Below are 27622 nucleotides of genomic sequence, written 5' to 3'. Positions count from 1 at the left end.
GAAGTAAATCCGATCTGAACACTTCTTCCATCACTGAAAAGAAAGGAGCAGATTGTGTCCAGTTAAACAGAATTAATCTGTCCAGCAGTAAAACATCAGCCATGGGCCAACTGTGCTTTAGAAAGAGAGTCACTGTCAGAATAGAAACCAGCCAGCGCTGTAAGAAGGTTTGGCTGCACTGGTTTCTTAAAAACACATGATAAAGCATTAAAGATGGAGGACCAGTAACCAGAATGTATATAGCTAATACTTCATACTACATATAATACAATACATGACATGTGAAATGTGATAACATACAATACATAATACTTATGCAGTTTTACTTAAGTAGGATTTTTCATGCAGGACTTTTACTTGTAATGGAGTATTTTTACATTGTTGTATTAGTACTTTTACTGAAGTAAAGGATCTGAATACTTCTTCCATCACTGGCTAACTATCCAGCACAAAACAAAAGAGAGCAGAAATAAAGAGGTAATGGGAGAAGAAAGTTCAAATTAAGCCGTTACAGCTGTTGTCTCTGGTGGAGTCAAAAAAGGCAAAAACACCAGTAAATCTTGGACATAAATTAAGTAATAAACAGGTGGCTCAAGTGAAAAAGATGCCCATTTTTCTGTTAGCATGCTAGCCAAAAATTGATAAGCTAAATGCTCATCAGCTAGTTTTTTAAAAGTCTTTCTCCTTTGGTCATAAAAACGAATTAGCTATGATTGATATTCAGACATCAGCAATCAAATTGGTGTTAATAACTGTATCTATTTTTAATAGAATATGTTCAGTTTTTTTACTTTCTTGTAAAACAGCGTGTTTCCCCTCCCGAAGGCGGCGGTGCTGGGGGGGGGAGTCCTCTCGCTGAGTCCGCTGCTCTTTGGCTGCGCTGTGGAGAGAAGCTGCAGCGCAGCATCAGCACAGACACTGAGCTCAAGTTGGCAACTACACCATCACTGATGCTGAGGACTTTACTCATGTTTCCACCGCGACATTCATCATTCACATGTTTTTGTTTTTTTTGAAACTCTAATCACTTTCAGCCATGTCAGCTGTCAGCGTCGCTTTTTTAACACCACATTTACTCTTTGCATGCAGTCCACGAGAATGAACTTTATTTAGGACGCATCCTGCAGGTAAGCGCTAAAGCTGTTTTTGGTGACTCTATCATGTTCTTAATTACCTAAAAAATGTACCAGTTATTCAGTTAAGAGCAGAAGGATCTCTATGGAATAATCATTCAATCTTAAACCCGGTTTTGCATCAGTAAGTTTATAATCACCTCATCGCGCTTATATCTGTCCTTTTTAAAAATCTTAACGTCGTAATATTCCTCCAGTATTCCCTTTAACACGTTTGCTGTTGTAATATTAATATCTCTACTGCAGATTATCCTTCTGAAGTTGATTATAGGATTGCAGTTGCAAAGACTCCGGTCGATTCGCACTAGATGAATAAATCCTTTTATCATATTATAACCTTAAGTAACCTGCATGTGTTTATAATCTAGCTGCATGATTCAGTTTTTAGCTATATGTGCAAAAATTTGAGCAACTTGAGCAAACCTTATTGATATTTTTCTGTTAAGAAGGAATCACAGTTATTGCACGTGCCAGATTCTTCTAATTAGATTATCAGTCATTTAAATTATAGCTGTTGTTAATGCAAAAAAAAAAAAAAAAAAGTTTTTATGAAACTACACTATATGCTTTCTTGACGTCCAGTCACTGTAGGGATTTTCCTCATTTAAGCAAGTTGCTTTACTATCAATTGCTTCATCCTGCTGTGCAGTCCTGCAGGTGCCAGAGCTCTGCTGGATTTTTATTCCAGTCATCTAATCGGGATGTAATCGACCTTGGCCGACGGGTGAATGCAATTAACTGTAATCAAGTCACTTGTAGGACAGACCTGGACTAAAAAACTGCAGTGAGGTTCTTTACTCTGGATGCTGAGGACTGAAAAATGCTGGTTTATATTGACACAGTTTCCCCAGCTAGAAGTCTGGACTCTACAGTGATCAAAAGGTTTGGCCGTTAATTAGATGATCATTGCTGTTGTAATACTAGCATTGATTCCCCTGAGGCGTCCCAGCAGGCAGACTTTACACAGGGAGTCTCACACTGAAGCCACTAGATGGCGATGTTGAGCAAACCTTCAGCTGGTCTGCTCATGGATTCTCATACTGAACATAGTGTGTTTAGGAGGTTTCAGGTCATGTCTCTTGGAGGATTGTTTTCAAAAATGTCACATTAATGGAAATATTCTGAATGAATGTAAAGCTCAAAGTGAACCCAAACAGTGAGGAAGAGAGGTGGAAGTGCTCGAGAGAAGAGCTGTTCAGGTTCCTGTTCTGTGTTTCTCTCCTCAAGTAGCTCCATTTGCTTCGCTGCTTTAGTCGGAGAATGTGCTGTGCAATATGTCACTGAGACATTTGTCACAAATGTGCCCTCGCAATAATAATAATGCAGCTTTTGACGACTCCTGAGCTCTTACGTTAATTAAATGTTTTACTTGTTAAGATGATGCTGTGTGTGTGTGTGAGAGAGAGAGAGAGAGAGCTGCTGATGCCTGTGATGGAGGGTCAACAGTTCAGTTGAAGAATCATTTCAGGATCTTAAGTTGCCAGAAGTGTGAGTTCTGCACTCTGCGAAAGTGCAAGATGCGACAAAAGGTTGTTAAAGAAAAAAAAAAAGAAAAAGAAGAAGCTGCATTTATCTCAGGGGAGAAAAAAAACCCCGCAGTAAATGAGACTGATGGCAGATGGCTGCAGACTCTCAAACGACTAAACCTGAGTCTGAGAATCTCTGGAGCACATGTCTTGCACTTGAAGTAAGTTGAGGCCATGCTTGACTGGAAAGAAGAGTGCTGTTTGATATGTAAATAAACCCTGTTATCTTCCAGGTAAGGATAATTCTGTTTCAATGGAAAATATTTATATTACTTTAATAGTCAATACTCATGAGATTAAAAAAAAAAAAAAAAGAAAAATGCAAATTTGAGATTTAGTTTAAAGGAGGAGTTCACAATGTTTCAAGTGTGTCTTAAAGCAACAGTCAGGAGCCCAAATGAACACTGAAAGAGGTTTTGTTTGCTTTAATCATTCGTGCTCTTCATGCTGGTTATTAGATCATCTAATGTGCTTTCAATGTAAGTGATGGAGGACAAAACCCAAAGATTATCTGAAGCTAATATGAAGCTTCAGCAGTCTTGTTAGCATCAAATTCCCTCTTTGTGTTTCCCTGTTGAGCCGCGGTGGAGATATAAGATTTTATCTTATATCGAGATTAAAAACACTCAAAGATAATTTAATCATGGTGAATTTCCATTATCGTGATAATTGTGAATATTCTCACATGAGTGGCTTGAGAAAGCTGCCCGGCTCACTAACATACAGTCGTATTGATTTCCTGATTTATTTTGAATTGCCGTTTGCCACGAGGGCGACTTTCCAGTCATCGGTCAGCACGGTTGAAGGCTGAGGATGTGAATGTTTGGACGTCAGGTTGATAAAGTAGATTCTTTTTATTAATGGATGGATTTCTTTCCTGTCTCATTGTGATTACCTGCTGAGTGTTGGTGAGAGTCTGAATCTGTCCTTGTTTGTTTTTCACAAAAAAAAAAAAATAAGATTTGTATCCTATGATGCAATAAAAAATATTTGTTTCCTCGCAAAATGAAAGTTAAAGTGATTCCAGTTTGTTTTAGTGGCATTTTAAGAGTTTTAAGCGTATTTTGATGATTATCAGGATCTTCACATCGTCTGTGGCTAAAGTTTAGTAACAAAAAGAGGAACTTGTTGAGATATCTGCTTGATTTGACTCATTTGGACGCTGAAGCTTCATATTATCTTCAGATAAACTTTTAAATACATTTTTGTCCTCCATCAGTTCCATTGTAAGTGCATCATGAAGGGATCTTCTAATGGTCAGTATGAACAGGAGCATGTTTCAATGTCCTTTAAGGTGCTTCATGTCAGTAAAATAGAAATGATTTCTTTATTATGTGACAAGAAAATATTAAAACTAAAAATCGAAACGTCTTTTGAAAAAAAAGATCAAGTATGAATTAATTATGATCAGGACAGCCTTCAGTACTTTAACTACCAATACTTATTTGTGGCTGCAGTGATGGGAGTCATTAAAAAGTCTATATGAAAAATAACACATCGTCTGCTTTTAATAATCCGTCCCCCCGCAACACTCCTGCGCTCCTGATTTTGCCCGTTAACGGTAAACATAATTCCAATCACCGCTTAAATAATAACATGCTGTTGAGAGCAGAGGATTGAAGTGTGTCACCAGTAGTAATGGTTCCTCCAGGCTAGTGGGCCCCCCGCCCCCACCACATGCATACAAAACCAAAACAGTCCACACAAAGCCATTAACCACCTGATCTGCTGCAGAAATACAGGAGGAATACTGGAGCAAGCAGTGCACTGTCCCTCTCGGCTTTTTTCAATGCTGTGTAGAAACAGGAAAGTACTGTTTGTCAGTCTACCAGCACATTAAACTGGACTTTCCATTTCTATTTCATTCCAGAAAGCTATTCATATTCATGCTCATTTTGGAGAGAGAGAGAGAAAAATTTCTGCCTGGAGCACATCAGGCAATATTTTGCAAAAGATAAACAATCCTAGGCACAAAAAATGATGTTCTATTTTATACACAGATGTCCAACGAAGACTCAAAACTAACCTGTGATGTGCTTTACCTTCGTTAAAGCGGCCAGTACAGAAAGAAAGACGGAGCTTTTATTTAGTTTTACAGAACTATTGCTGAAATAATATCACAAAACTTCACAGATAATTCAGCCAAATATCTGTAAAACGTCGCCGATACATCGTTGTGTATTTACTAGATAATAAAGCATGTTCAGAGACGTTGACCTCACGGGTGACGCTGTGTGAGAGTCTGACAATGTCCGTCCCCTTCCAATCTGGACAGATCATGATCCTCGGAGGCAGCAGCCGCTCAGTTTCCAGTCTGCTGAACCCTTTCAACTGGGAATCCTCCATGTTCTGTCAGATCAATACACGTAATCAGTGTTGATAAATGGGAGAACACTGGCTGTTGTTTCTCAAGGACATGTTATATCGGAGTTCCAACGCTTGTGGTCGGCTTCTTTTGCATGGAAAGTTGTTTTTTTTCCCTGAGCTGCTTACGCTGCATTATCAAGTATCTTCCCAGTGTAAGACTGGGAAACATCATCTTCATCAATGTAATCTTTGTGAGTTTTTAAAAGGTGTTTCATGCATTCTGTTTTTTCTTTTTTCTCCCAGCGACTTGCATTTCTGCATACGTTTTTGTTTATCACATCAGAAATGAGAGATGAAAATCTTGAGCCTTATTTATGATGCTCCTGAGCAAAACCGTCTGGTCGCTGAGAAGGTGTCTTTGTGTGTGTGTGTGTGTTTGAGGGAGGGGGGGTTGGGGGGGGCTGGTTATGAATTATGGAGAGACTTCGTCAAGAAGTTTGAGCCCTGTTCTCTCATTCTTGAGATGAGGCAACGGCAAAACATCAGTCATGAAATTCAAATAGCTCATGAGGTGGAGGTAAAAAGGGAGAGACCATTAAGGCCAGCAGCCCATCGGCTCTCACAGCATCTTATTCATCCTGCAACAAAGGCAAAGCGGAGGAGAAAGAGGAGGAAAAAAAAAAAAGCAACATGAAAGACTTTTAAGTGGTTCTGCCTGGTGGGTACTTTGGAGTGGACAGGAAGGAGGATGATGGAGCTGACCATTACAAAACATCATGAATGGTTTCTACAGGGCAAATGGACGAGTAGCACATTACACACACACACACACACACACACACAAAACAAGACAGAGGCTTCGGCGTGTTGTTGCCCAGCGCAGCACAGAGCGGTAGTTACAGCGGTGACATTGCAGCAATGCAGGATGGAATCCCATCAAGGTTTCAGGGGGTTGTTGTGACTTTCGCGACGTTGACACACACACACTCGGAAAGTGGGACGGGATGTTTGTCTTGTGTTGCCGGGGGGAATGTTAAAGCTTTCTTGGAGAGGAGACTCTTATGTTGGGGGGGTCACGTTTTTTTTTTTGTTTTTGTTTTTTTTTACAAAGGTTGTTGTGGTGAGAGCTACAGACATCCCATAATTCTTGCTTTGCTCATTGTGCACCGACAGAGTGAAGGATGAATTATGACAGATGATATGACAATGAATAACTGACATGTGTAGAGTCGAAACAATTAGTCAATTAATTTTGATAATTTGATTGATTTTTTGTCATTTATTTAAAGTGGCTGTAATCAATATTTTTTATAATAACAATGTGTCAAATTGGGAATTATCAGTGAAACCTGGTGTAAAATTAAAGCAGCAACCAATAAATACATTTCTGTTTGTGTAGCGATTAAAAAAACATAACACACTGTTCTAATTTATGAGGTTTCAAAGGTATTTATAAATGTATTTGTTTTCTGTGGACAGAGCCAGACTAGTTTTCTCCTTGTTTCCAGTCTTTATGCTAAGCTAAGCTAAGCTAAGCTAAGCTAAGCTAACACTTCCCTGAGGAGTTGGTGGAGAACAAAAACAGAGCTAAAAGAGAGTGAATATTGGACTTACATTCACCAGGTGGACAGAAACACAACTCCAAATGAATGATGTTCATGTGTTGCTCCATAACTGCTGGATGTGGAAATAAGCAACTGTTTGCTAACAAGTTCAATATATCATCTTGTCATAACTTGATTCTGCTGAAAAAAGTGGACAAAAAACGTTTTTTGCAGGTCTAAGTAACATCTAGTCTAAATATTTGCTGGTTCCAGCTTCTCAAATTTGAATATTTTATGGTTTTCTTTGTCATATATGATAATCAGTTGAATATATTTGAATTTTACTCTTGGTTGGTCAAAATGAGATATGTGAACATATCAACTCTTGGAAAATGTGGTGGCCATTTTCCACTATTTTCTGACATTTTCTAGATCAAACGATTAATTGAGAAAATAATTAAGAAAAGAAGTGTCATCAATCAGACACCATTATAAACTCCTTGAATGCACTGCTGGTCTGTCACTGGTGTTTGCTGCATCCGTCCTCACCAGAATAAACAACCATTACGCATCGGTTCAAATGCCTTAAAACAGCCTTTGTTCACATGAACCTGACAACAACCTCCTCTTGTCATACAGATTATGACTGTTGCCTGGCAGGAGAAAAAGCAGAAGTGGTTTGACGTCATAACAGCTTCTCAAAACCTATTAAGGTCGGGGTGAACGGACGGGTCAACAAGGCTTTGCATCCTGTTTGCAACCAACACTCAACTCTGTGTTCTTTTAACCGTGACCACAATCTATTCCTAACCCAACCTAACTGTAACCATAGAGATGGTAGATCAGAAAACGTGCGTGTCGACAATCTTCAAATTGGTCAAACGCGTCAGCTGTTCTAGAAATGATCAGCGTCCTTTCAGAGCCGTCGACCAAAATCAATTTTCTGAATAGATCTGAGGTGGGAAATAGGCCACACGGTTGCAGATGATTGGTTCACGCCAATTACACCAAAACATATCACTTCTGTGGTATCTTTGGTAGAGAGTAGTGGTCCAATGAAAACTGATCAGAGTGTCTGCAGATTATCAGACACTGATTCTATGAACTTCGCCCCAGGGGAGAAGTTTGTTGTTGGGGCCCCTATTGATCCCCACTATACATTGTAGTGCTTTGGACCTGAAATGATTGGTTGATTAGTTGTTTGGCAGAAAATTTTGATAACTTATTAATCATTTGAGCCATTTATGGCAACAAAAATGCCATAAATTCTCTGGTACCAGCTTGTCAGATGTGACTGTTGGTCAGACAAAACAACATTAATACACTGAATATTCAATCAGTCACTAATTGATAATGTAAATAATTGTTGGTTGCAGACTGACAGTGATCCTATGACCAAAGGTTGCTCAGTTTGATAAAACACAACTATATGAATCCAAGTCTTAAAACTAGATTTTGATACACAAGTGTCAGACGTCCAACATAAGATGGAGGATCTGTCATAGTTTATATTGTAATTTACCATTAATCAAATAATATTGACCCCTATGATGTGACATTGACTTGAGGCTTTGGGGCTCCTGGGTTGGTGCCAACGTTGGTAATCCAACCTTAGAGACAAGTGAGATTTGTCTGTTTTTGTTGCTGTTGTTGTTGTTATTTGGGTGAACTGGGCCTTTAACAATCTACCTTTCCTAGTTTTAATAGTTGGTAACAGTGTTTTTAGATGAGTCATACTGGACTGAATTGTCCCGAGTGGCTGTTCTGAGCTGAAACCAGTAATATTATATATATTATTATAACTGATCATTACAGTAATCTGTTTGATGATGTGTGGTGAAACTAAAACTCCTCTTTGGAGAAATGTAAAAGGTTTTTCTGTTCATTCATGTTTGTTTGTCTCATTTTCATGATTGCAGTAAATAATACTCATTTTCATCTCAGCTGGTCAGTTGATTGACAGTTTCAGTGCACGACTTTCAGTAAAATAACTTAATAATAACATATAATATATATAATATATATAATAACACTCTTCAGCGACGCAGCTCATGTAGAAGATGCTAAACTCAGGTGTCTGTGTTGGAAAAGTCCTGCTTTGCATGCTTTATGTGTTGATTTTTGTCCAATAATAATAAAACTTTACTTAAACAGCTCATTTCATACCAAAAAATTGCTTTATAATGTGTTTCAAAATAGGTGGAAAAATAGACAGAAAGAGACATTTAAAAACTGGAAACACTAAAAACAAAGCAGGTTTTAAATGAGAGCCATAAATAAAATAGATATTTAACAGATATAGATATTTGTTAAATAATACATATTTAACAAATATAGATCTACGTCCATTGATTATGCTTGTGAGCGACATAACAACTGTCCTCAACAGGCGTTACATGAATATACCAAACATAGGTCATTTGTTGACTTTTTAGATAAATTTCTACTTAACAAATCAACTCAGGCCTTGACCACACATATACGGATATTCTTCTAAATGGATATAAAAAAAAAAAATTCTGTCCACATGACCTTCGTTTTAAAATATCTCCGTACACATGAGAAAGCAAAAACGACTGCAGACGATCAAACAAGCACGCAGGACCAGTGGGTGGCGATAAAGTCCACACCATCAAACACCAGAGAAGAACATTCTGAGCGTGTATAGTGAGCTTATTTTCCTTTGGCGATAGTTGTTGTAACTGCCCGAATTGCATCAGCTACGTACGGCAACTCCATTTGGACAAACAACATTAGAGTTGAGTTTAACAGTCTTCTATCACTGCTCAATAACTACTGTACTACAACATCAACAAAGATGAAGAGTTTCGAGTATTATCAGCTTTAGAGAGATTAACGGTTTATTTCACCCTAGCCTATCCATCCATAAGGCTAGACCTAATATTCATCTGTTCTGTATTGAACTACAACTCTTTGTCTCTATTTCTAAGATAACAACGGACAGAAAAGCTATTAAGACCTGTCAGGTAATCAGGAAATTACTTTGTAATAAAAATAAATAATATGCAAAATATATGTTGAAGTTTACATCTCCCTCATACAGATTAGATAACGCGGATCAGGCAGTGACAAAACTCAACTCTAATGTTGTTTGTCCAAGTGGTGTTGCCATACTTAGCTGTCCAAGATGGTGGACCTGCTTGCGTATGTGCGGTACAGATCGGGCAGTGAGAGATGTTGTTTCAAGTGCATGTTCATTACACAAAGCAACAATGAGATGTGACATCATCATTTCCCAAACGCTCTGTTTTACATATCCATGCAGATACACAGAGTCTGTGTTTTAGGACCTAAAATGCTGTTTGCATGTGGATGAGAGGCCGGAACGGAAAATATCCATATTAGTGTGGATGAAACAGCGATAAGAAAATGCATCTTTTCTTCTTGTCAACTTTGCTTCACTCTGGTGTTCGTCCTTAGCAGTGCTGGTGTTTATATTATTGTTTTTTTTATTTTGATAGGTAGAAACATGTACTAAGAAAAATATTTTGCTCTTTTTCAACGGTTCAGTATTTTGGTGGTTACTTTATTGATTAGGTCTGCATTTCCTTCCTCGGTGTGAGCCGATGCATCTTCAAGCCTGAAACACATAAACAAAACACCCCAATTTACCAGCATCGGTTACTGCTGCAGTTTTCAAACCAGTAAAAAAAAGTTTTATTTTAGAAATTCAGACTTATTTCAGACTGCCTACTAACCCTGGGACTCGCTGGAGTCCCTGGGCTACAAATCAAGTTGCATATCTGAACAGTACAGTAAAGTAATCATAGTAACCAAAAAGCCTGAAATGAAGCCAACTGGGAATTTGTGTGAGATTTTTTTGTGGCATTTTTTTTTTCCCCACTGCTTTCATTAAACACAAGAGCCTGGAGACGGACAATCCGAATCATTATGTTCCTCGTAATAAGTAATGACCTTGCCTGCTCTGGGAGACGAGTGGAACCAAATTACAGCAGTGATCAACCCCAGCGACTCTGCACAGCCACTGGTACTGAGGGAAGAATTTAATTCTGCTGTTGCATTTATTGTGACTGTACCCCCGAACATGTAGAGAGCACTTGTCAGCGTCCTCTGAAAGAAAAAAAACCCCACAAGTTAGAGAAGTGCTTCCTGGCAGAGTAACCCTCTCTCCGTCACAGTTTTCGATGTTTAGTTACTTCCTCTCCTTGGATCGGGCCTTCAGATTGAGTTTTCAACTTCAAGTTAACCAGCTTTGACAGCTTCCCTCATAGAAGACCCTGAGAGCTTTAAGCATTATAGTGGATTATACTAAGTCCATCAGAGCACAGCGAGACCTAGTAAAGCGATCCTCCTCCTTCTTCTTCTTTTCTGACAATCAACAGTCTGTAGAGTCTCTGTTAGTTCCTGACCACGCTACGACAGCTGCCAACCAAACTGAACGAGATGTGTTCTGCCTATAAAGGGTTTGGATAAAGCGATATAAACCAAATCAAAACATGATGCTACTCAGGTATCTGTGTCTTTTTTTATCTTTTTGTCAGAATCTTAACATCTGTTGCTGAACCACCAGTTAGATTGAAAATTGACTACAGCTTTTACAGACTTCTGGTGAAATGTTGGTCGGACCAAATTAACCCTCTAGGGGGTCCAGGGACAAAATGAGCTTTGGACTCCTACTGAGTGCCCCCCCCCCCCCCCCCCCCCCCCCCCTCCACACAACACACTTGTTCCCTCTGGACTCCTGCTGAGTGCCCCCCCTCACACTTGTTCCCCCAATTCATTTGGAGTCCCATAAACCAACCAGTATTACTACACTGGAAAACTCTTCCTCAGGTTTGCAGAATCACCACAATACGGGGGTTGAGATTTAGGTTAAAAAAAAAAGGAGCATATTCTTGTTTGTAATTGGGCTTTAATGATGCATTGCACTAAACAAATGTATAATTGATCCAATTAACACAAAGTAATTGGGGCCCATTGGGGTAGGTTCCTGCTCTGCTCCTGGTTAGTAATCTAGCCTTGGGTAGTGGATCACTGAAGTTATTCTCTGGGGAGCATATTTAGTGCCAATCTATCCAGCAGATGTTGAGATATATCAGAATAAGATGAAGGTCAGGGGATCAACAAAGTCTTTAGGATTCATCCTCTGGGAACCGCTGATGTCTGTACAAAATTACATGGTAATTCATCCAATATTCGTCAAGGTGTTTCACTTTGAACCAAATTGGAGGACCATCCTTCTAGAGCTGCAACGATTAATTGATTAGTCAATCGACAGAAAATTAATCTGCAACTATTTTGATGATTGTTTCAGTCATTTTTTTAAGCAAAAATACCAAATGTTCTTTGGTTTCAGCTTCTCAAATGTGACAATTTGCTGTTTTTCATTGTCATATATGGCAGTAAACTGAATTATGATTAGTCAAGCTTTCTAACCAAGTAGGGTTAGGGTTATTTGATAGATTTGGTATTTTATTCCATATCAGCAAAACGTTTTAGTGAATGAATAGAAAATAAAGTGGTTATGACAGGGTTTTATACACCTTAAGTGGGCGTTACAGTTCTTTTCTTAATCTATCAAAATACAGACTTATAGATAACGTCGTGTCTGTTTTCAGTTCTCCTGCCCAACTGACCCCCAGATGACCTGTCTCACCCTTTCTCCAACGAATTTTAATTTCTACACCTTCCTCTTTATAAACATAACGCTGAACTTCCTTTAACCTTAGCTGATGAGTCTGCTGATGTTGCAGAGTTGCAGTACAAGACAGGAACAATTCATCATGATCTAGATAGAATAGTAACACTCATACACAGTGTAATCATAATTTTGTATAACAGGACTCGTCCTCTGGGAACCTCTGATGTCTGTACAAAATTTCATGGTAATTCTTTCAGTATTTGTCAAGGTGTTTCACTTTGGACCAAAATGGAGGACTGATTGACCATTGACCAACGATTAATTGATTAGTCGATCAACAGAAAATTAATCTGCAACTATTTTGATGATTGTTTCAGTAATTTTTTTAAGCTAAAATGCAAAACGTTCTTTGGGTTCAGCTTCTCAAATGTGACAATTTGCTTGTTTTCATAGTCGTATATGGCAGTAAACTGAATTATGATTAGTCAAGCTTTCTAACCAAGTAGGGTTAGGGTTATTTGATAGATTTGGTATTTTATTCCATATCAGCAAAACATTTTAGTGAATGAATAGAAAATGAAGTGGTTTTCTATTTCTTTTTCATTCAGATTTTTGTGGATGCTTAATGAGACACTCAACTTTGATATCATATATGCATTTTTATGATTTCAAGGCTCGTTTCCAGAGGCTTTAAGGATTTTAGTCGGACAAAACAAACAACATTGAAGACATCAACGTGGCATTTGCTGTATGTCAGTTAGTTTGTGATAATGTGGTTAAACACTGATTTGTTTGAGGATATATAAGCATGATATCAACTGAAATGTTAAAAGTAGATTTTGCTGCCCAGTATTACACATTGGACTCTGCCACCGTTTTGTCTTCCATGCAGGAAGTAGTTTGTCCTTTTATGCAGCATGGCAGAGACTGACTTTCATACACTTGACTTGACGTAATTAACAGTAACCACAATTTTTACTTAATATTAACTCAAGTGTTTTAGTTGTTTAACCCTAACAATACCTTCACCATAGTGTATATTCCATAACCACCATCTTAACCTTACCTTAACCAAGGGCTGCAACTAATGACTATTTTCATTATCGATTAATCATTTGATTCATAAAATGTCCTAAATAGGTGAAAAATGTGAAACACTGTTTCCCAAAGCCCAAGATAACGTCCTCAAATGTCTTGTTTTGTCCACAACCCAAAAATAATTAGTTTACTAATATTGAAGACTAAATAAACCAGAAGATATTCACATTTGAGAAGCTGGAATCTGAGAATTTATTCATTTTTTCTTTAAAAATTCATTTTTTGTCAATCAACTAATTGATTAATCGACTAATCATTGCAGTTCTACTTTAACCATACAACCATACCAGATACTGTAGAAAGTGCCAACTTAAAATGCTGTGTTGGGTTTGTGTTACTGAACATAGTCAAGTCAATTTATTTATTGAGCACATTTAAAAAAAAACAAAAAAAACAGAGACTGAGACATACAATAAAATAAAAACACATAAAATGACAGAATATAGAATAAAATAAACACAATTTGGATAAAATCCTAAAAAAAACATGGCGCATATGGAGAAAAGCATGGTACAGAGAACAAATAATGAATAAATAAATAAAAACAGACCAGTCATGTCTTCATGATGACTATTAAAAGAATAAAGAGAAGAGATTGGCCTTAAAATTTAACAGTTTATGGCTGACGATGAAAACATGTCCGACCACTTCTGGATTTTTACTGGAAACGTGGAACGAAGAGCAAAATTCCATCTTTGGTTTTGCAGAATCACCTGATATTTTTCTAGCAATGGGGTTTAGATTTAGGTAAAAAAAAAAAGGAGCCTATTTTAGTTTGTAATTGGGCTTTAATGATGCATATCACTAAACAAATGTATAATTGATCCAATTAACACAAAGTAAATTGGGGCCCGCGGGGCAGGAGCCTGCTCTGCTCCGGCCTTGGGTCGGGTCGGTTAGGACGATTAACGTCTTGGACAGCAGCTGGTGGGCAAAGAAAAACATAAGCAACTCGTTAGTCATTAATATAGGTTTCATGAATGATTTCTCAACAGAATCATTAGCATCATGAATTAACTTTCCTGAACCTAAATACTGCTGTTTCTGCACCTTATTTCACCTGAGAATCTGCCCGAAGCATTTTTCATATGAGCTAGAGATGCTACAGATGACCTTCAGTCGTCTAATGAAGGAAAGCGCTGATTGCCGTGTGCTGCCGTGCATCGGAAAACACCTTCATGTGCTCTGATGTGAATTCTAAAGCGAATATCTGAAGGAACCTTTAGAGATAAATTTTACTTTCTTTTGCTTTAATGTTAGCAGCAGGGGCGGCAACAACATACTAATTATGACTGACAGTCCTCAGAGGTTTTAAATGCTTGTGGATTTGGATACATAGATGTGCATCCGTTTAATAAGGAGACGGGTGATAAAGCTCTGTTAGCATTAAAGGTTTTTGCTGGGATTTTGTGATGGATTAACTTTTTTACCCCCTGAAGTTAATGAGTGATTTGTGTGTTTGAAAATACATTTTAAATCATCCTTAAATGTATCTTGGGTTTGTGTTCATGGAAACGTGTATCATTCAGCATCTACAGATGGTATTTTAAACATTAAAGCTACAGGAAACTTTATTTTAAAGAAATTTACAGTATTTACATGTAATCTGTGAAGCATTTTAAGTTATAAGCTACAAAACATCACATAATTTTTGAGGAGCTCCATCATTTTTTGGACTTTTCTGTCTAGACTGGAGACTTTTCTGTTAAATGCAAATGAAATCAAGACAACCACATAAAAAAATGACTATAACCTACTTCCTATAATACAATTATCATGATCAAATAAAAACATTAGGTCCAAGCAATGCTCCATATACAATACAAATCTGTCAACACATTAATAAAATAATATAGTCGCATTTTGAGGCAAGTATGCAGCATAACCGTCTTGTCTGTTTCTAATAAACAGTGAACTACATGCAGACAGTGGAGTGTTAATACACCTGAGAAATGAGATCCGCTTTTCATTATGAAACAAGTTCTGTCGTTCACTTTGTGTCCTGGTGTGTTTGAGGAAGAGGAGGATGACTTAATAGAAGGAAACAAGCTGAACGCCTCCGCTCAAAGCTGCAGCTGTAATAGAAACTGTAACACTGCTGAATCAAACTTAATGGACCTGCGGGTGAAGGTTCTCCTTGTGTTGCAATAGCAGGTCATATTTAGGTCACATCTTGTTTTAGCATGTCAGCATGCTAACTAGGGCTGTAGTCTGCTGGCCGACTGGTCGATTAGTTGGTCGATATGCTCTCGTCCGACTAAATTCTCATTGGTCGAATAATCTCCGTGTTATTTTCATAAGGAGAAAAGTGCTACATCAACAGCTTGGGGATGCTAAATGCTAAAAAAAAGTCACCTCTGTTGTTTCCCCAAATGCTGGAAAAGTGAAGGAGGTTAGCTCCAAAGTTAGCAACAATGGGTTGCCGACTAATCGATTAGTTGAAGATTATGTATGATTTTAGTCGACCAAGATTTTCTTTGGTTGACTACAGCCCTAATGCTAACGTTTGCTAACTAGCGCCAAACACAACGTACAGCTAAGATGAAAGGTCATCAAAGTCTTCAGGACTCATCTGCTGATGTCTGTACAAAAAATTCATGGTAATTCTTCCAGTATTTGTCAAGATGTTTCACTCTGGACCAATATGGAGGACTGATGGACCAAACCAACATTTCCATCCTTCCAGAGCTGCAATGATTAATGATTAGTTGATTGTCAGAAAATTAATCTGCAACTATTTTGATGATTGTTTCAGTCATTTTTTAAAGCAAAAATACCAAATTATCTTTGGTTTCAGCTTCTCAAATGTGACAATTTCCTGTTTTTCATTGTCATATGTGGCAGTAAACTGAATATCTTGAGGATTTTAGTCAAACAAAACTCAAATCAAGCAAATTGAAGACATCAACGTGGCCTCTAAGAAATTGTGAATGACATTTTTTCTAAATTATTTTTTGACATTTTACAGACTCAACAATCAAACCAGAAATGAATTGTTATTTGCAGCACTTTCCATCCCATCCTTCCAGAACCGTACCTGTCACTGAGCTCCACAAAGGTCCAACAGCTAAGCTGCTGTTTCCTGCAGTAAATCTTTTTTTTTTTACCAGCATAGTTTGTTTTGTATTAGAAAGGCTGATACGTGTGCTGAATATAAATGTCTTTTTCTTTCACACTGTTTCAAGTCGTTTGAGATGAACCTTGTGTTTCTAATTTTCATGGTGAAAAATCCTGCAAATTTATAGCTTTTCCTGTAAAAGGTCTTTCCAAGGATCATTGCTTAACACCACAGTGAGGCTGGCAGCTCGCCGTTCTCTCAACTTGAACTAACTGATTTCTATAATGACCTGTCAATCAAAGTACTGCAACTTTTCCTTTTCTGTGATCAAACTAGTAACAACTGTTGACTCCTGAGTGTAGACACCAGGAAATAAACACGATAATGTTAATAAAAAGTTGTTGAAATTCAATATTTCAGTTTCCTGCAGCTTTAATAGGTTCACTGTTCGTTGAGGAAAAAAATACCTTCTTTAATCAAACAGCAAAATGTGTCAAAGAACTTTGATCCGTGCGGCTCGTTGTTTTGTTGATGTCCTTTGAGACCCGCAGGGAATGGAAGATTAATTTTTTATTCACTCTCTATTCCGCTATTGTACAGGAAATTCAATAGTTTTGACTGTAATACATGAACCTTTTGAATTGTTATTCAGTGATTATTAAGTTTGACAATGTTTTCAGCAGCCTCAGGCCGTATGCAAACATAGAATAAAAAACACATTATATCTCATAATGAAAATATGGACAATAATGAAGTACATTTTCTCAAGTACTGTACTTAAGTACAGTTATGAGGTAATTGTACTTTACTTGAGTATTTCCATGTGATGCTACGTTATACTTCCTCTCCACTACATTTCAGAGGGAAATATTGTACTTTCTACTCCACTACATTTATTTGACAGCTTTAGTTACTTTTCAAATGAAGATTTGACACAATGGATAATATAACAAGCTTTTAAAATACAACACATTGTTAAAGATGAAACCAGTGGTTTCCAACCTTTTTTGGCTTTTGACGTCTTACAAAAAGCAGTGTGTAGTCGGGGTCACATTTCACATGTCTATGAGTTGTTAACAGCTCCACCAAATAGTGATTTTTCCCTCTAAACTTCTCACATGCTTTCATTTCAATAAATGTTCAAATGATCCAATATTTCAGCAAAAATCAAAGATTAGAGAAAAAGTCCAAAAACTGAAAACAGATTTGTGTATCAGAACTTTGTTTTTTCTTCTTTCCTCTCCCATTAATCATCTCACGACCCCTCAGATTTATCTGCTGACCCTTTGGAGGGGCCCGACCCCTAGGTTGGGAACCACTGGACTAAACTAGCTAACTGTATATAAAGTAGTGTAAACTAGCTCCACCTCCAGCAGCTACAACAGTAACATGCTGCTCTAACACTGATGCTTCACTATTAATAATCTAATGATGTCATATATAATAATATATCAGTCAGAGGGACCAAACCACTACTTTTACTGCAATACTTTAACTACATCAAGCTCATAATACTTATGTACTTTTACTGCAATGCTTTAACTACATCAAGCTCATAATACTTATGTACTTTTACTGTAGTAGGATTTTTCATGCAGGACTTTTACTTGTAATGGATTATTATTACATTGTTGTATTGGTGCTTTTACTGCAGTAAAGGATGTGAATACTTCTTCCACCACTGCTAAATTCTCACTCCATGAGGCTGATAGACACTGAAACATGAAGCTCAGTTAAAAACAAATCATCACTAAAAAATATTTAAAACAAACTCTCCAGTGTCATGTTGCTTTTAAACATCATCTCAACACCGTCGTGTGCTTTTGGCAGCAGATTCGTTCAATAAATTTAAAATTGAGATTGAATTGAAAATCCTTCACCAACACTGAGAGCAAATTTTGAAATATTTGATATTTGAGGTTTTATAATGCAGCAAGTGCATTTCCCATTAAACAAATCCCACATTCTAGCTGAGCTGAACCTCGCTCAGCTCGCCTCTCCATCACAGAACACACACACACACACACACACACACACACACACACACAATAACTTAAGGGTTTTATTTAACCCCGGTGCCCTTCCTTCATTTCTGTGACGATCAATTATTAGCCAGTTTATCTCAATGACAAGTGGACCGTCCTCTGCGGGGCTGTGTGTGACTTTTTACAAATAGTGCTGATATGTCTTCTTATGTCTGCCAGCTCACCCGGGGGAATATCACCACTAACCCGCAGCCTGCTGGCTTAACTCCTCTTACTGTCTGTCAATAAGCACAGAGGATCGCGCCGCCTTCAGAGGAGGAAGTGAACTTTATAACACGACTCTGGGCGTCCGTCCAGACGGAGCTGCCAGGAGTTATAACTCCAATAGTTTGAAGATTAATACAGTTTCATTCAGGCGTTAAAACTTGCAGCGCTTTCATGACTTAAAGCTGCATTAATCAATATTCTTACATTAACAATGGATCAGATGACTGTATGCAATGTTAAACGAGTAGCTCGCAGTCACAAAGCTACAGAGAATTATCACCCGACTCTGCAGTCGCCCTCGGCTCCGCAGAACGTTTTAGCCTCTTGCAGCCCGTTGTTTTGTTTTTACTGTTTTGATTCACTCTCACGGCTCTCATTAACCTCATTTTCAGCAGCGGCAGGCAGCAAAAAAGCTCTGATAAACCCACTGTGCACAGCAAATAAAGTTAGCATCTGATTGGTAAACAGTGGAGCAAGTCGGTGGAGACCAAACCAGAGCTGAAAGGGGACTAAACATAGTAGATTTAAATCTATTGTTTGTGAATGTGTAATGTTGCTGGATTTGTAAGTAAGCTAACACGTTCAATGTATCAGCTTTTCTAAGGTGATAATATGTCAATACTCTGCCCACAAGTGGCCCAAAAAATCAATTAGTACAGCTATAAACACCAAATTTCTATCAGTAATTCTCTTTGTAAAACATTTGCTCTAAAGCGTATATGAAAGTGTCTCTTTTGAAATTCCAGCAGCTAGTTTTTAATTTAATTCTCATGAGATTATTAAGTAGAAGCTGCAACAATAGTATTTTAAACAACACACATTTCTTTGAAATAACGTGAAGTTAAAGAAAAGCAGGTTCTCTGAGGTCTGGACTCTGACTTTAGCTTGATAATCAGAGTGAGATGCTGTTTGATTTCACTTCATTCATTCAATGTGACATCATCTTCATGTTATATTTAAAGAAATATAGTGATATTCTGATTTACGAGCTGTTATTCCTGTCAGTCATCTTAAACAACCTGTACAGCTACACCGATCGCATCCACACTCAACGTTTTTGTGTCCATTTTGCTATCACTATACTTCATGCATGTGCGTAGCTTGTTAGCTATGTAGGAGGATAATATTTGTCATTCTTAATCCTGTCTGCAAAGCTCTCCAGCAAGTGGAAACAAACACAGAAACAGAATGAGCAACAACACCTGATGGGTTTAAATCTCAGGTCTGGAACCAGACTTTAATCTGAACATTAAGTATGTTATTTTAAAGCCATTCATGTGAAGATTTAGTTTAATGTTGGGGCTCATTGTCTTGCAGGAAAATAGAAAATAAAATAGTGGACTGCAGCAGGTTTCATGTCACTCTCTACCTTCATAAGCACATCCAGGGTTTTCTGCAGAGAAGCATCCACGCAGCGTTATACTGCCGCCACCAAGCCGCATGATGGGGACGGTGTGTTTCAGCTGATGTGCATCAAACATTTAATGTGATGGCTATAAAGCTCAGTTATAGTTAATCTAGAAGTGACCTCACCACAGGAATATGAGATGAACATGCAGGGTGCGATATGCCGGGTGGGCAATGGTGTGGATTCCCCCCCCCCCCCCCCCCCCCCGTGGTCTATATATCCCTGCCTCTGCTGAGGTATTTTTATCCCCAGTGGGGACAAAAATGTTTCCCCTTCATCATAGTGATGTATGCCGCTTCACTCATACACCATAAAAAATATCTAAAAAATAAAAATAGGCTATTAAGTAAAGCGCTGCAACGTGAGAACAGTCATTAGTGCAAACAACAATAAAATCAGAAATGGACTCCCACTGTCAGCACCCGTGTGACAACGGAGATGAAACACTGTCTCGGCTACGTGACGGTGCAGTAAATGGACCAGAGGTCGCCTCCTTCCCTGCTTGGAGATTTGCAGAGATGTGGGTAAAAGAGAGGCCACACGCTGCGGATGACCCCTCCGCAAGAGAAACAGAAAGAGAAGACAGAAGTCCGTCATCAAAGCAGAATGTTCTCTCTTAGTCTGACAAGCAGGAATATACTGCAGCCTGTTTACTTTGATGATGACAGCACATTGTGCTATTGCATGTTGTGATTATTTTCTATTCAGTATTGAAGTTTGCTGCATATAGAGTTAAATTAAACAGTGACTTGCATGATTGACATTAAGTGTGTTGGCACGTTTGGCCGAGTGGCGTCATCCACAGTACTGAGAGGAGAGTTGAGGGGCATCATAATATATAATCATATCTTCTCTGGTTCTGGATGAATGAAAATATTACACTACCTGATGAATTAAATTTAAAAAACTGTAACAGCTGCAAGAAATATCTTAATATGCTTCATAGTCTATATAGGTTCACTATGGTTCTGATTTATTTTCATGAATAAAAACACTCCACAAATCGAACCCTGTGATTTATGGAGGAAGTTTTGGCGGTGACTCAGACTCTACGGGCACGGACGCTGGTGCAGATCCAGAGCATCCGAGGCTGACCTGCGGAGGAGCCTTGAGCCTTTCTGCTGGCAGGCGGAGAGTGAGGTCAAGACAAGCAAGACAAGAGATTGAAGGAAAGAGCTGTTTATGAATGAGAAGAGGTCCATTAGAAGGTGCAAATACATGCAGTGATAATGAGATGAAGTAGGAGGTAAAGGCACAAACGGACCCGGGGTCAGTCGCATCGTTGACCTACGGTTGCACTTTGTCTTGATGCTTTTAATGTTTTATGTAAAATACGTTGAATTGCCTTGTTGCTGCGATGTGTTATATGAATAAACTTGCATCGCCTTACAGTAAACTTCTTTTCATTATTGACTTATCTGCTGGTTATTTTCTTGCTTAATCAATTGATTTTGTCCAATAAACAGTCAGAAACACAAAGATATTTAGATTATTGTCACATGAGACAAATGAAAGCAGCAAATAATCACATTTGAAAGGCCGGGACCAGCAAACGACTACTTAAACAATTATCCAAATATTAGCCAATTAACTTCCAGGAAACATGAATACATTCTGGTTTTGGCTGCGACTGGTGAACGGTCTCTCGATGGTTCCTCCTCCTCTCACCAGTTCCACTCTTTCTTGACATTAACATGCGTCTTGGGTGATCCGATCACAAGTGGACGGCTTTAAGTACGCACCTGGCATTAAAATGCATCTCCACATGCGTCTCGAGTGACCACTTGTGATCAGATCTCACTCCGCCCGCTCTATATGCAAATAAACATCATTTTCTGTTTGCAAAGACCGAATGCGTTGTTGTTGTTGTTTTTAATGGCGGGAGGCAGCAATGCACTTCCTGTGCCCAGTCTGCTGGAAATATTGCTGGAGAATCAATTTTGCCTGTTCTTCTTGTGGCCTCTTCTTCTTGTTTCACTCTTTAGTACGACGCTGTTTGCATGTGAATGAGGACGTACTTCGGCTTATGCAGAGGACATCAGTTGAGTAGGCAGTCCCTCGGTGTGGCTCCGGACACACTGCTAAAGGAATGTGGCCCAGACCACCTCCGAATGTGGTCCGAACGTTCAGATCCTCAATGCCTCCTCGATGCGTCTTGGGTGTTTTCACACTTTACAGCTGTCCGCTTGTGCACATATCAATGCCAGGTGTGAACAAAGCCACAGACTCACAGTTTTGGAGGACGGCCTGCTCGAGGCAGATTTACAGCTTTGACATATTCTTCATATTTTTTATGGTCAGCCTTACTGTACTGATATTTTGTGCCTCGGAAACTTTTTTGTATCCTTCCCCTGATTGGTACTTTTCAATAATCTTGATACAGTAAGTCCATAGTCGTGTTTTTGGGTTTTTTTTTTTTTTTTTTACCAGAAAATTGACTAATTAACAGTTGAATAAGATGCCTAACATCACTTGTTAATAGGAGATTAATTAATCTGCCAATTTTTTACTTGATTAATTGACTGGTTGTTGTCAAAAAATGTAAATAGTTTACTATCATAGAGGACTAAAGAAACTAGAAAATTAGAGCTTGACAGAAAATTAACCAGTAGGGGTGTGCCCGAATACAAATACATTATTCAGCAAAGCAGAAATAGTGGGTTTTATACAAATATTTGTTTCACACAAATATTTTAAAAATTATTTGTTGGGGGTGTTCCCCAGAGATAAAGCTGAGCTACTGACACAAGCAAAGTGGTCTTAAAGACTCTCCATAACCTGTTGTTCCCCTTCTCCTTTCCACAAAGTTAGATTGTAAAAAATAGGCAATAAATGAAAAGTGCAAAGCAATAATCGCCTTTGAAGTTCCTCCCTACACGTTACACGCTGTGCTGTCTCTGTGTTATGAGTGTGGCTAGTATGGGTTTAGCTCAGTAATCATAATAATTTTCTAAAATGAAAAGTGTAATAAAAACAAAAACAGGATTTTTAAGCCTCTTTCCACTTTTATTCAAATACAGATACAAATAATTTTGCTGCCTCAACAAATACAGATACAAATGCAAATACTGGGATCTCTGCACATCCCCATTAACCAGCAAATAATTTTGATAATTGAATTTTCAAGTGAAAATATCAAACATTTCCTGGTTCCAGCGTCTCATATGTGATGATTTGCTGTTTCTCTTTGTTATAAGTGACAGTGAATTGAATATCTGAATGTTTGGGACTGAACAAGCAAACTGAAAACATCACGGTGGCCTCTCGGCAATCGTGAATGCAATTTTTTTTTTAGTTTTTCAACATTTCATAGACTGAAAGATTAATCAAGAAAATAATCTGCAGGTTAATCAAGAAGCCCTACAGAAAATATTCACATTTACGAGCCGGAACCAGAGAATTTTAGCATTTTTCTTAATAAAAGACTCAAAGTGATTTATCGATCATCGGTTAATTAATTTTCTGTCGACTGACTAATCGTTGCAGCTCTAAAAACAATTGATTCCACCTGTGAAGATTTAGGTGAAATTGGGGGAAAAAAAGACTCATTTTGTTATGATGAATCTGGAAATGCATTTAAACTCTTTATAATAATAAGCAATGCGGGACCATTAGTGTAATATATAAAACAACAACAGAAAACAACAGTAAAACATGTCCTCCGGCCATGTGAGATACAAAAAAAAAGTTCAAATCACAGCAGGAGCAAATCAACATTATTTTCTAAACACTGGAAGATGACTCATTGTGTTTCACATTCAGCCTAATTAGTGTGAAAGATCATGTTTGATGGCTGCAGATACAATATGTTTGCAATAAAATATCACAGTAGGTATAACAGTAAATGGCCAATATCTTGTTTTTCTCTGGGAAAATATGGACTGTACATTATATGTGGGTGAAAATATAAACCCCCCATATAAACCCTCTGCACTTTAAATCTGTGCTTCTTATGCACACATCTACCCTGCTGTGTGTGTGTGTGCAATATTACAACCACAGATTCCAGCTGAGCAGACAAATTTTACAGTTTGTTATCTTAAAACCGGGTCAGCGAGGCCAATACTGTATGTGTTTTAAAGCAAAAATGCAAAATATTCACTGGTTTGCAGCTTCTAAAATGTGAGGGTTTCAAGCTTTTTCTGTGTCGTACATGATAGTAAACTGAATATCTTTGTGGAGTTTTGACAAAACAAGACATTTGAAGACATCACCTAGGGCTTTAAATTATTATAACGGGTGTTTTTCACAATTTTTTCTGACAATTTATATACAAAACAATTAACCGAGAAAATAATCAGCGGATTAATCTATAATGAAAATAATTGTTAGTTGCAGCCCTGAAACACATAATTATGGAAAAGATAAACTGACAACACGTGTAAACCTGCAACAGAAGAACAAAATATAAACCTGAAAGCTGCAACATGAAGCCTATAAATCCTGTTTGACATCTGTATTATTGTCACAAAACATATTGTAATTCATTATTTTCCAGATCTGCTCTTGTGTGCTTTGTGTCAGACAGATTCCAGCTCTCACAGAAAGTTAAGTTTGCACCATAACTGTGGGACAGAGAGCTTCATTGTTTTTGTCTTTGCCGCTGCTCGGACCCCGGCGGCCAAGGCCTTCACGCTGTTTGCTGGAAAACATTTTGGTCTTTTTAAACCCTGAAACAGGAAATTATTGCCCATCGGTTATTTCTCAGCGTAATGCCCAGTGTGTAATTTCACCAGGGCTATTTGCAAACAAGCTTTGTTTTTTCACGGTCACATTTATTTTCCAGACAGATAATGCAACTGAATTTTAAGATAAATGCTTTTTGTTCCCAGTGTTGCATGTAAAATTGGAAAATAATCCATCGGTTTTGATATCTCGGGTGATATCATTTCTCAGAGGGCAAACAGAGGAAATCTACAGTGTTCAAGCATTTGTCATTTTTCCACAGATTTAATCTGCGATCATTTAATATCAATATTGTAACTTTTCATTAAAGCAGCAGCACGATTCTGGTCTCAATGAAAGTGGGCAGAACAAAGTGGGCTCATCAGGAGGCGGGGCCTTAAAGAGACAGGAACTAAAACTGCCTGTTTCAGACAGAGGCTGAACTGAGGGGCTGCATTAAGGGCCAGTATAAGATAAATAAGAAGTTTTTAACTATAAATCATGCAAAGATATTCCAGTAGAGCCCCAGAGTATAAATATAGACCTGGAAAAGTGCAGGATATGTGTCCTCTTTAAGAAGAAAATCTACCCAGCAAGTTGAGAAGTCCTTTAAAAGCTACAAACTACAAGTAGTAGTGGTGGCTATAAGTCTTTCTGTACTTCCATCGACTTGGGATTCACCCTGTCTGTCTTCCTGCTCCGCCTAAACTGCTTGCGCCTATTAATACCAGGTGTAAATACAAAGGCTTATGGATCCAAATAATGTATCCAGTTACAGATGGTAATACCAGGTGTAAATAAGGTCAGGGATTTCTCTTTTTCTGGCCTTGAAATCTTTATCATATTGAATTTTTTGATGATGTTTTAAGTGTTTGTACAAATCTGTGGTTTTCATTTGCTCGCCAGATAACGTACAACATAAGTTATTTGGTGTAAATCATGTTTAATGTTCTTGTACTTTATAATAGGTGTAGAAAGTCTTATTGTTCCAGAACATATAAGTCTACACAAAGGCTATACAGTCGGATACATTCCTGATTGAAACTGTAAATCTCTGTGCTTAATCAGCACCATACTTAGGCTCCTAATCAATGGAAAGGTGGGTGGAGGGGGCCAGCCCAGCCTGACAAATCACAGGATGAGTTGTGTGAGTTGTGCCTGCGCTTCAGAAATACCTCACAGCGGCTCGGTTTCCTGACAGGCTTCACTCATGAATTACGCAGCTGACATCGCAGTGCTCTCGGGAGAAAAGTTCCTGCCGGGGTGTCGAGAGTTTGCATCAGTTGTTTATTCTCGCAGACCTCGATAAAAGCTCATTGCCTTCATCTCCTTCTCTGTGACTGTACTTTAAGACAGTAGTTCTCAACCTTTTTTGGTGTCTAGGACCCTCAAATTGATGCACATCAGGCCGCGGATCCATATTTGATAAGATGTAGTCTCAGGAATCCCAGTCTGATAAGATTTAGTTAATCCATAACTGACTTTTCTGTAGATTAACAGTGAGTCATTCTTACACATTCTCTCATTGGGCTTGTTACGGCTGTATGTGTTGACTGTAGGGGTGTGCTTGAATACAAATACGTTATTCGGCAAAGCACAAATAGTGTTTTTTTTTGTTTTGTTTTTTACGAATATTTGTTTCATACAAATATTTTAAAAATCATTTGTTTTTGGGAAGAAAAAAAAAACATGTCAAATACCAGCACGCAAGTCAGTTATAGTCACTATCTCTAGTGTCTCTCCTCTGCTCTGTTGTTATGTCTATCAGCAGGTCTCAATGAGGGGAGTCACATCCACCTGCTACATGATGCATATTTCTTAATTTGGACATCACTTTAATTTTCATCTTTAATTTTCTTAAATTAAAAGCATTATAAAAACAAACACAGGATACAAATACTGGGCTCTCTGCACATCCTAGTTGCCTGTGTGCATTTTTTTCTCTTTCCTCTCCCATCTGTTGGGTCATCTACAATCAGTCCACAATGAGAGGCCCAGTGAGGAAGAGCTTAAATGTTCCATGTTCCTGTGGCAGAGAGAAGCTTTTTGATTGTGGACTGCTGGTTTGTCACACTTATTTAGTGTACTTGTTGTTTTGTATCTTTTTGTTAATAAATCCCATGGCTTGGGTGTTTTTAAAAAGGTGTTGGACTTTTAAATTGGGTAAATGGGTGATTGTTGTTCGTCCCATAGGGCCGACCGAGGGCTAACTTCTAGTTAATGAAATAATAGTGAAATTAATCCATAAGAACCCATGGTGACACAGGTGTCACCAACCCTTTCAATGTTCTGGAAAATTCCTTACACAGCTTTATCCTTGACTTTAACTCATGAAGTCCCTAAGTGACTGGTGCAGTCATGTGACAATGTGTGAATCTGTGTACCCATGACATCACTTGCAAAATGGCGGTGTGCCTGGTCAGCAAATGTGACAGAACTAGCTAATTTTAAAAAGCTTGTTTTTTTTGTTACTAAAGGTAAGTTTCAACCCATTTAACAATTCTGATGCTTTAATAAGACGTCCTGTATTACATTTAACCTGTTCTGACCACATTTCTTGAACAAATTGATATAAAACAAGTTAGGGAAATATCATTATGACATATATATATTGTGTTCCATTTGGTCTGTTTTATATTCCCCATAATTTTCCTTTAAGGAGAACTGGGTCTGGGACCCCCTGGAACCCTAGCAAAGACCCTCGGGCGGTCCCCGGACGCCAGGTTGAGAAGCACTACTTTAAGACATAAATGCCTTTCAAATCTGGGGTGTGTGTTCAGATTTAGATACAGTAGCCTAACAAAGGAAGCAGGACTTGCGTTGTGTGAACAGCTGAGCGGCTGTCTTGTCTTTTTGTTCAGAGATTTCATCACTTTGATGAAGTTTTGCTCGTCGCGACAGCACGTCGTGATTGATAAAGGCGGCGCACAGAAACCCCGTCGACCATGTCAGTAACTGTCGTCAGTCATTGTCTAGATAGCTCATTTGTGGGTTTGCCCGCCCACGCC

At 38.2% G+C, this 27622-nt stretch overlaps 1 protein-coding gene across 2 annotated transcripts in view; it reads left to right on the top strand.

Moving 5' to 3' along the window:
- Window positions 1–411: 411 nt before the first annotated feature.
- The window catches only part of LOC122986866 (multiple epidermal growth factor-like domains protein 11), a 172809-nt gene continuing 145598 nt past the window's right edge, over window positions 412–27622 (top strand). For both annotated transcript variants that reach the window (XM_044358331.1, XM_044358321.1), the window contains exon 1: window positions 412–1127. The gene's annotated coding sequence lies outside the window, so the exon portion shown is untranslated. The remainder of the gene's footprint in view (window positions 1128–27622) is intronic.

The sequence above is a fragment of the Thunnus albacares genome, chromosome 1, assembly GCF_914725855.1.
Source record: "Thunnus albacares chromosome 1, fThuAlb1.1, whole genome shotgun sequence".
NCBI classification, from domain to species: Eukaryota; Metazoa; Chordata; class Actinopteri; order Scombriformes; family Scombridae; genus Thunnus; species Thunnus albacares.
This window is presented reverse-complemented; position numbering and strand designations above follow the sequence as displayed.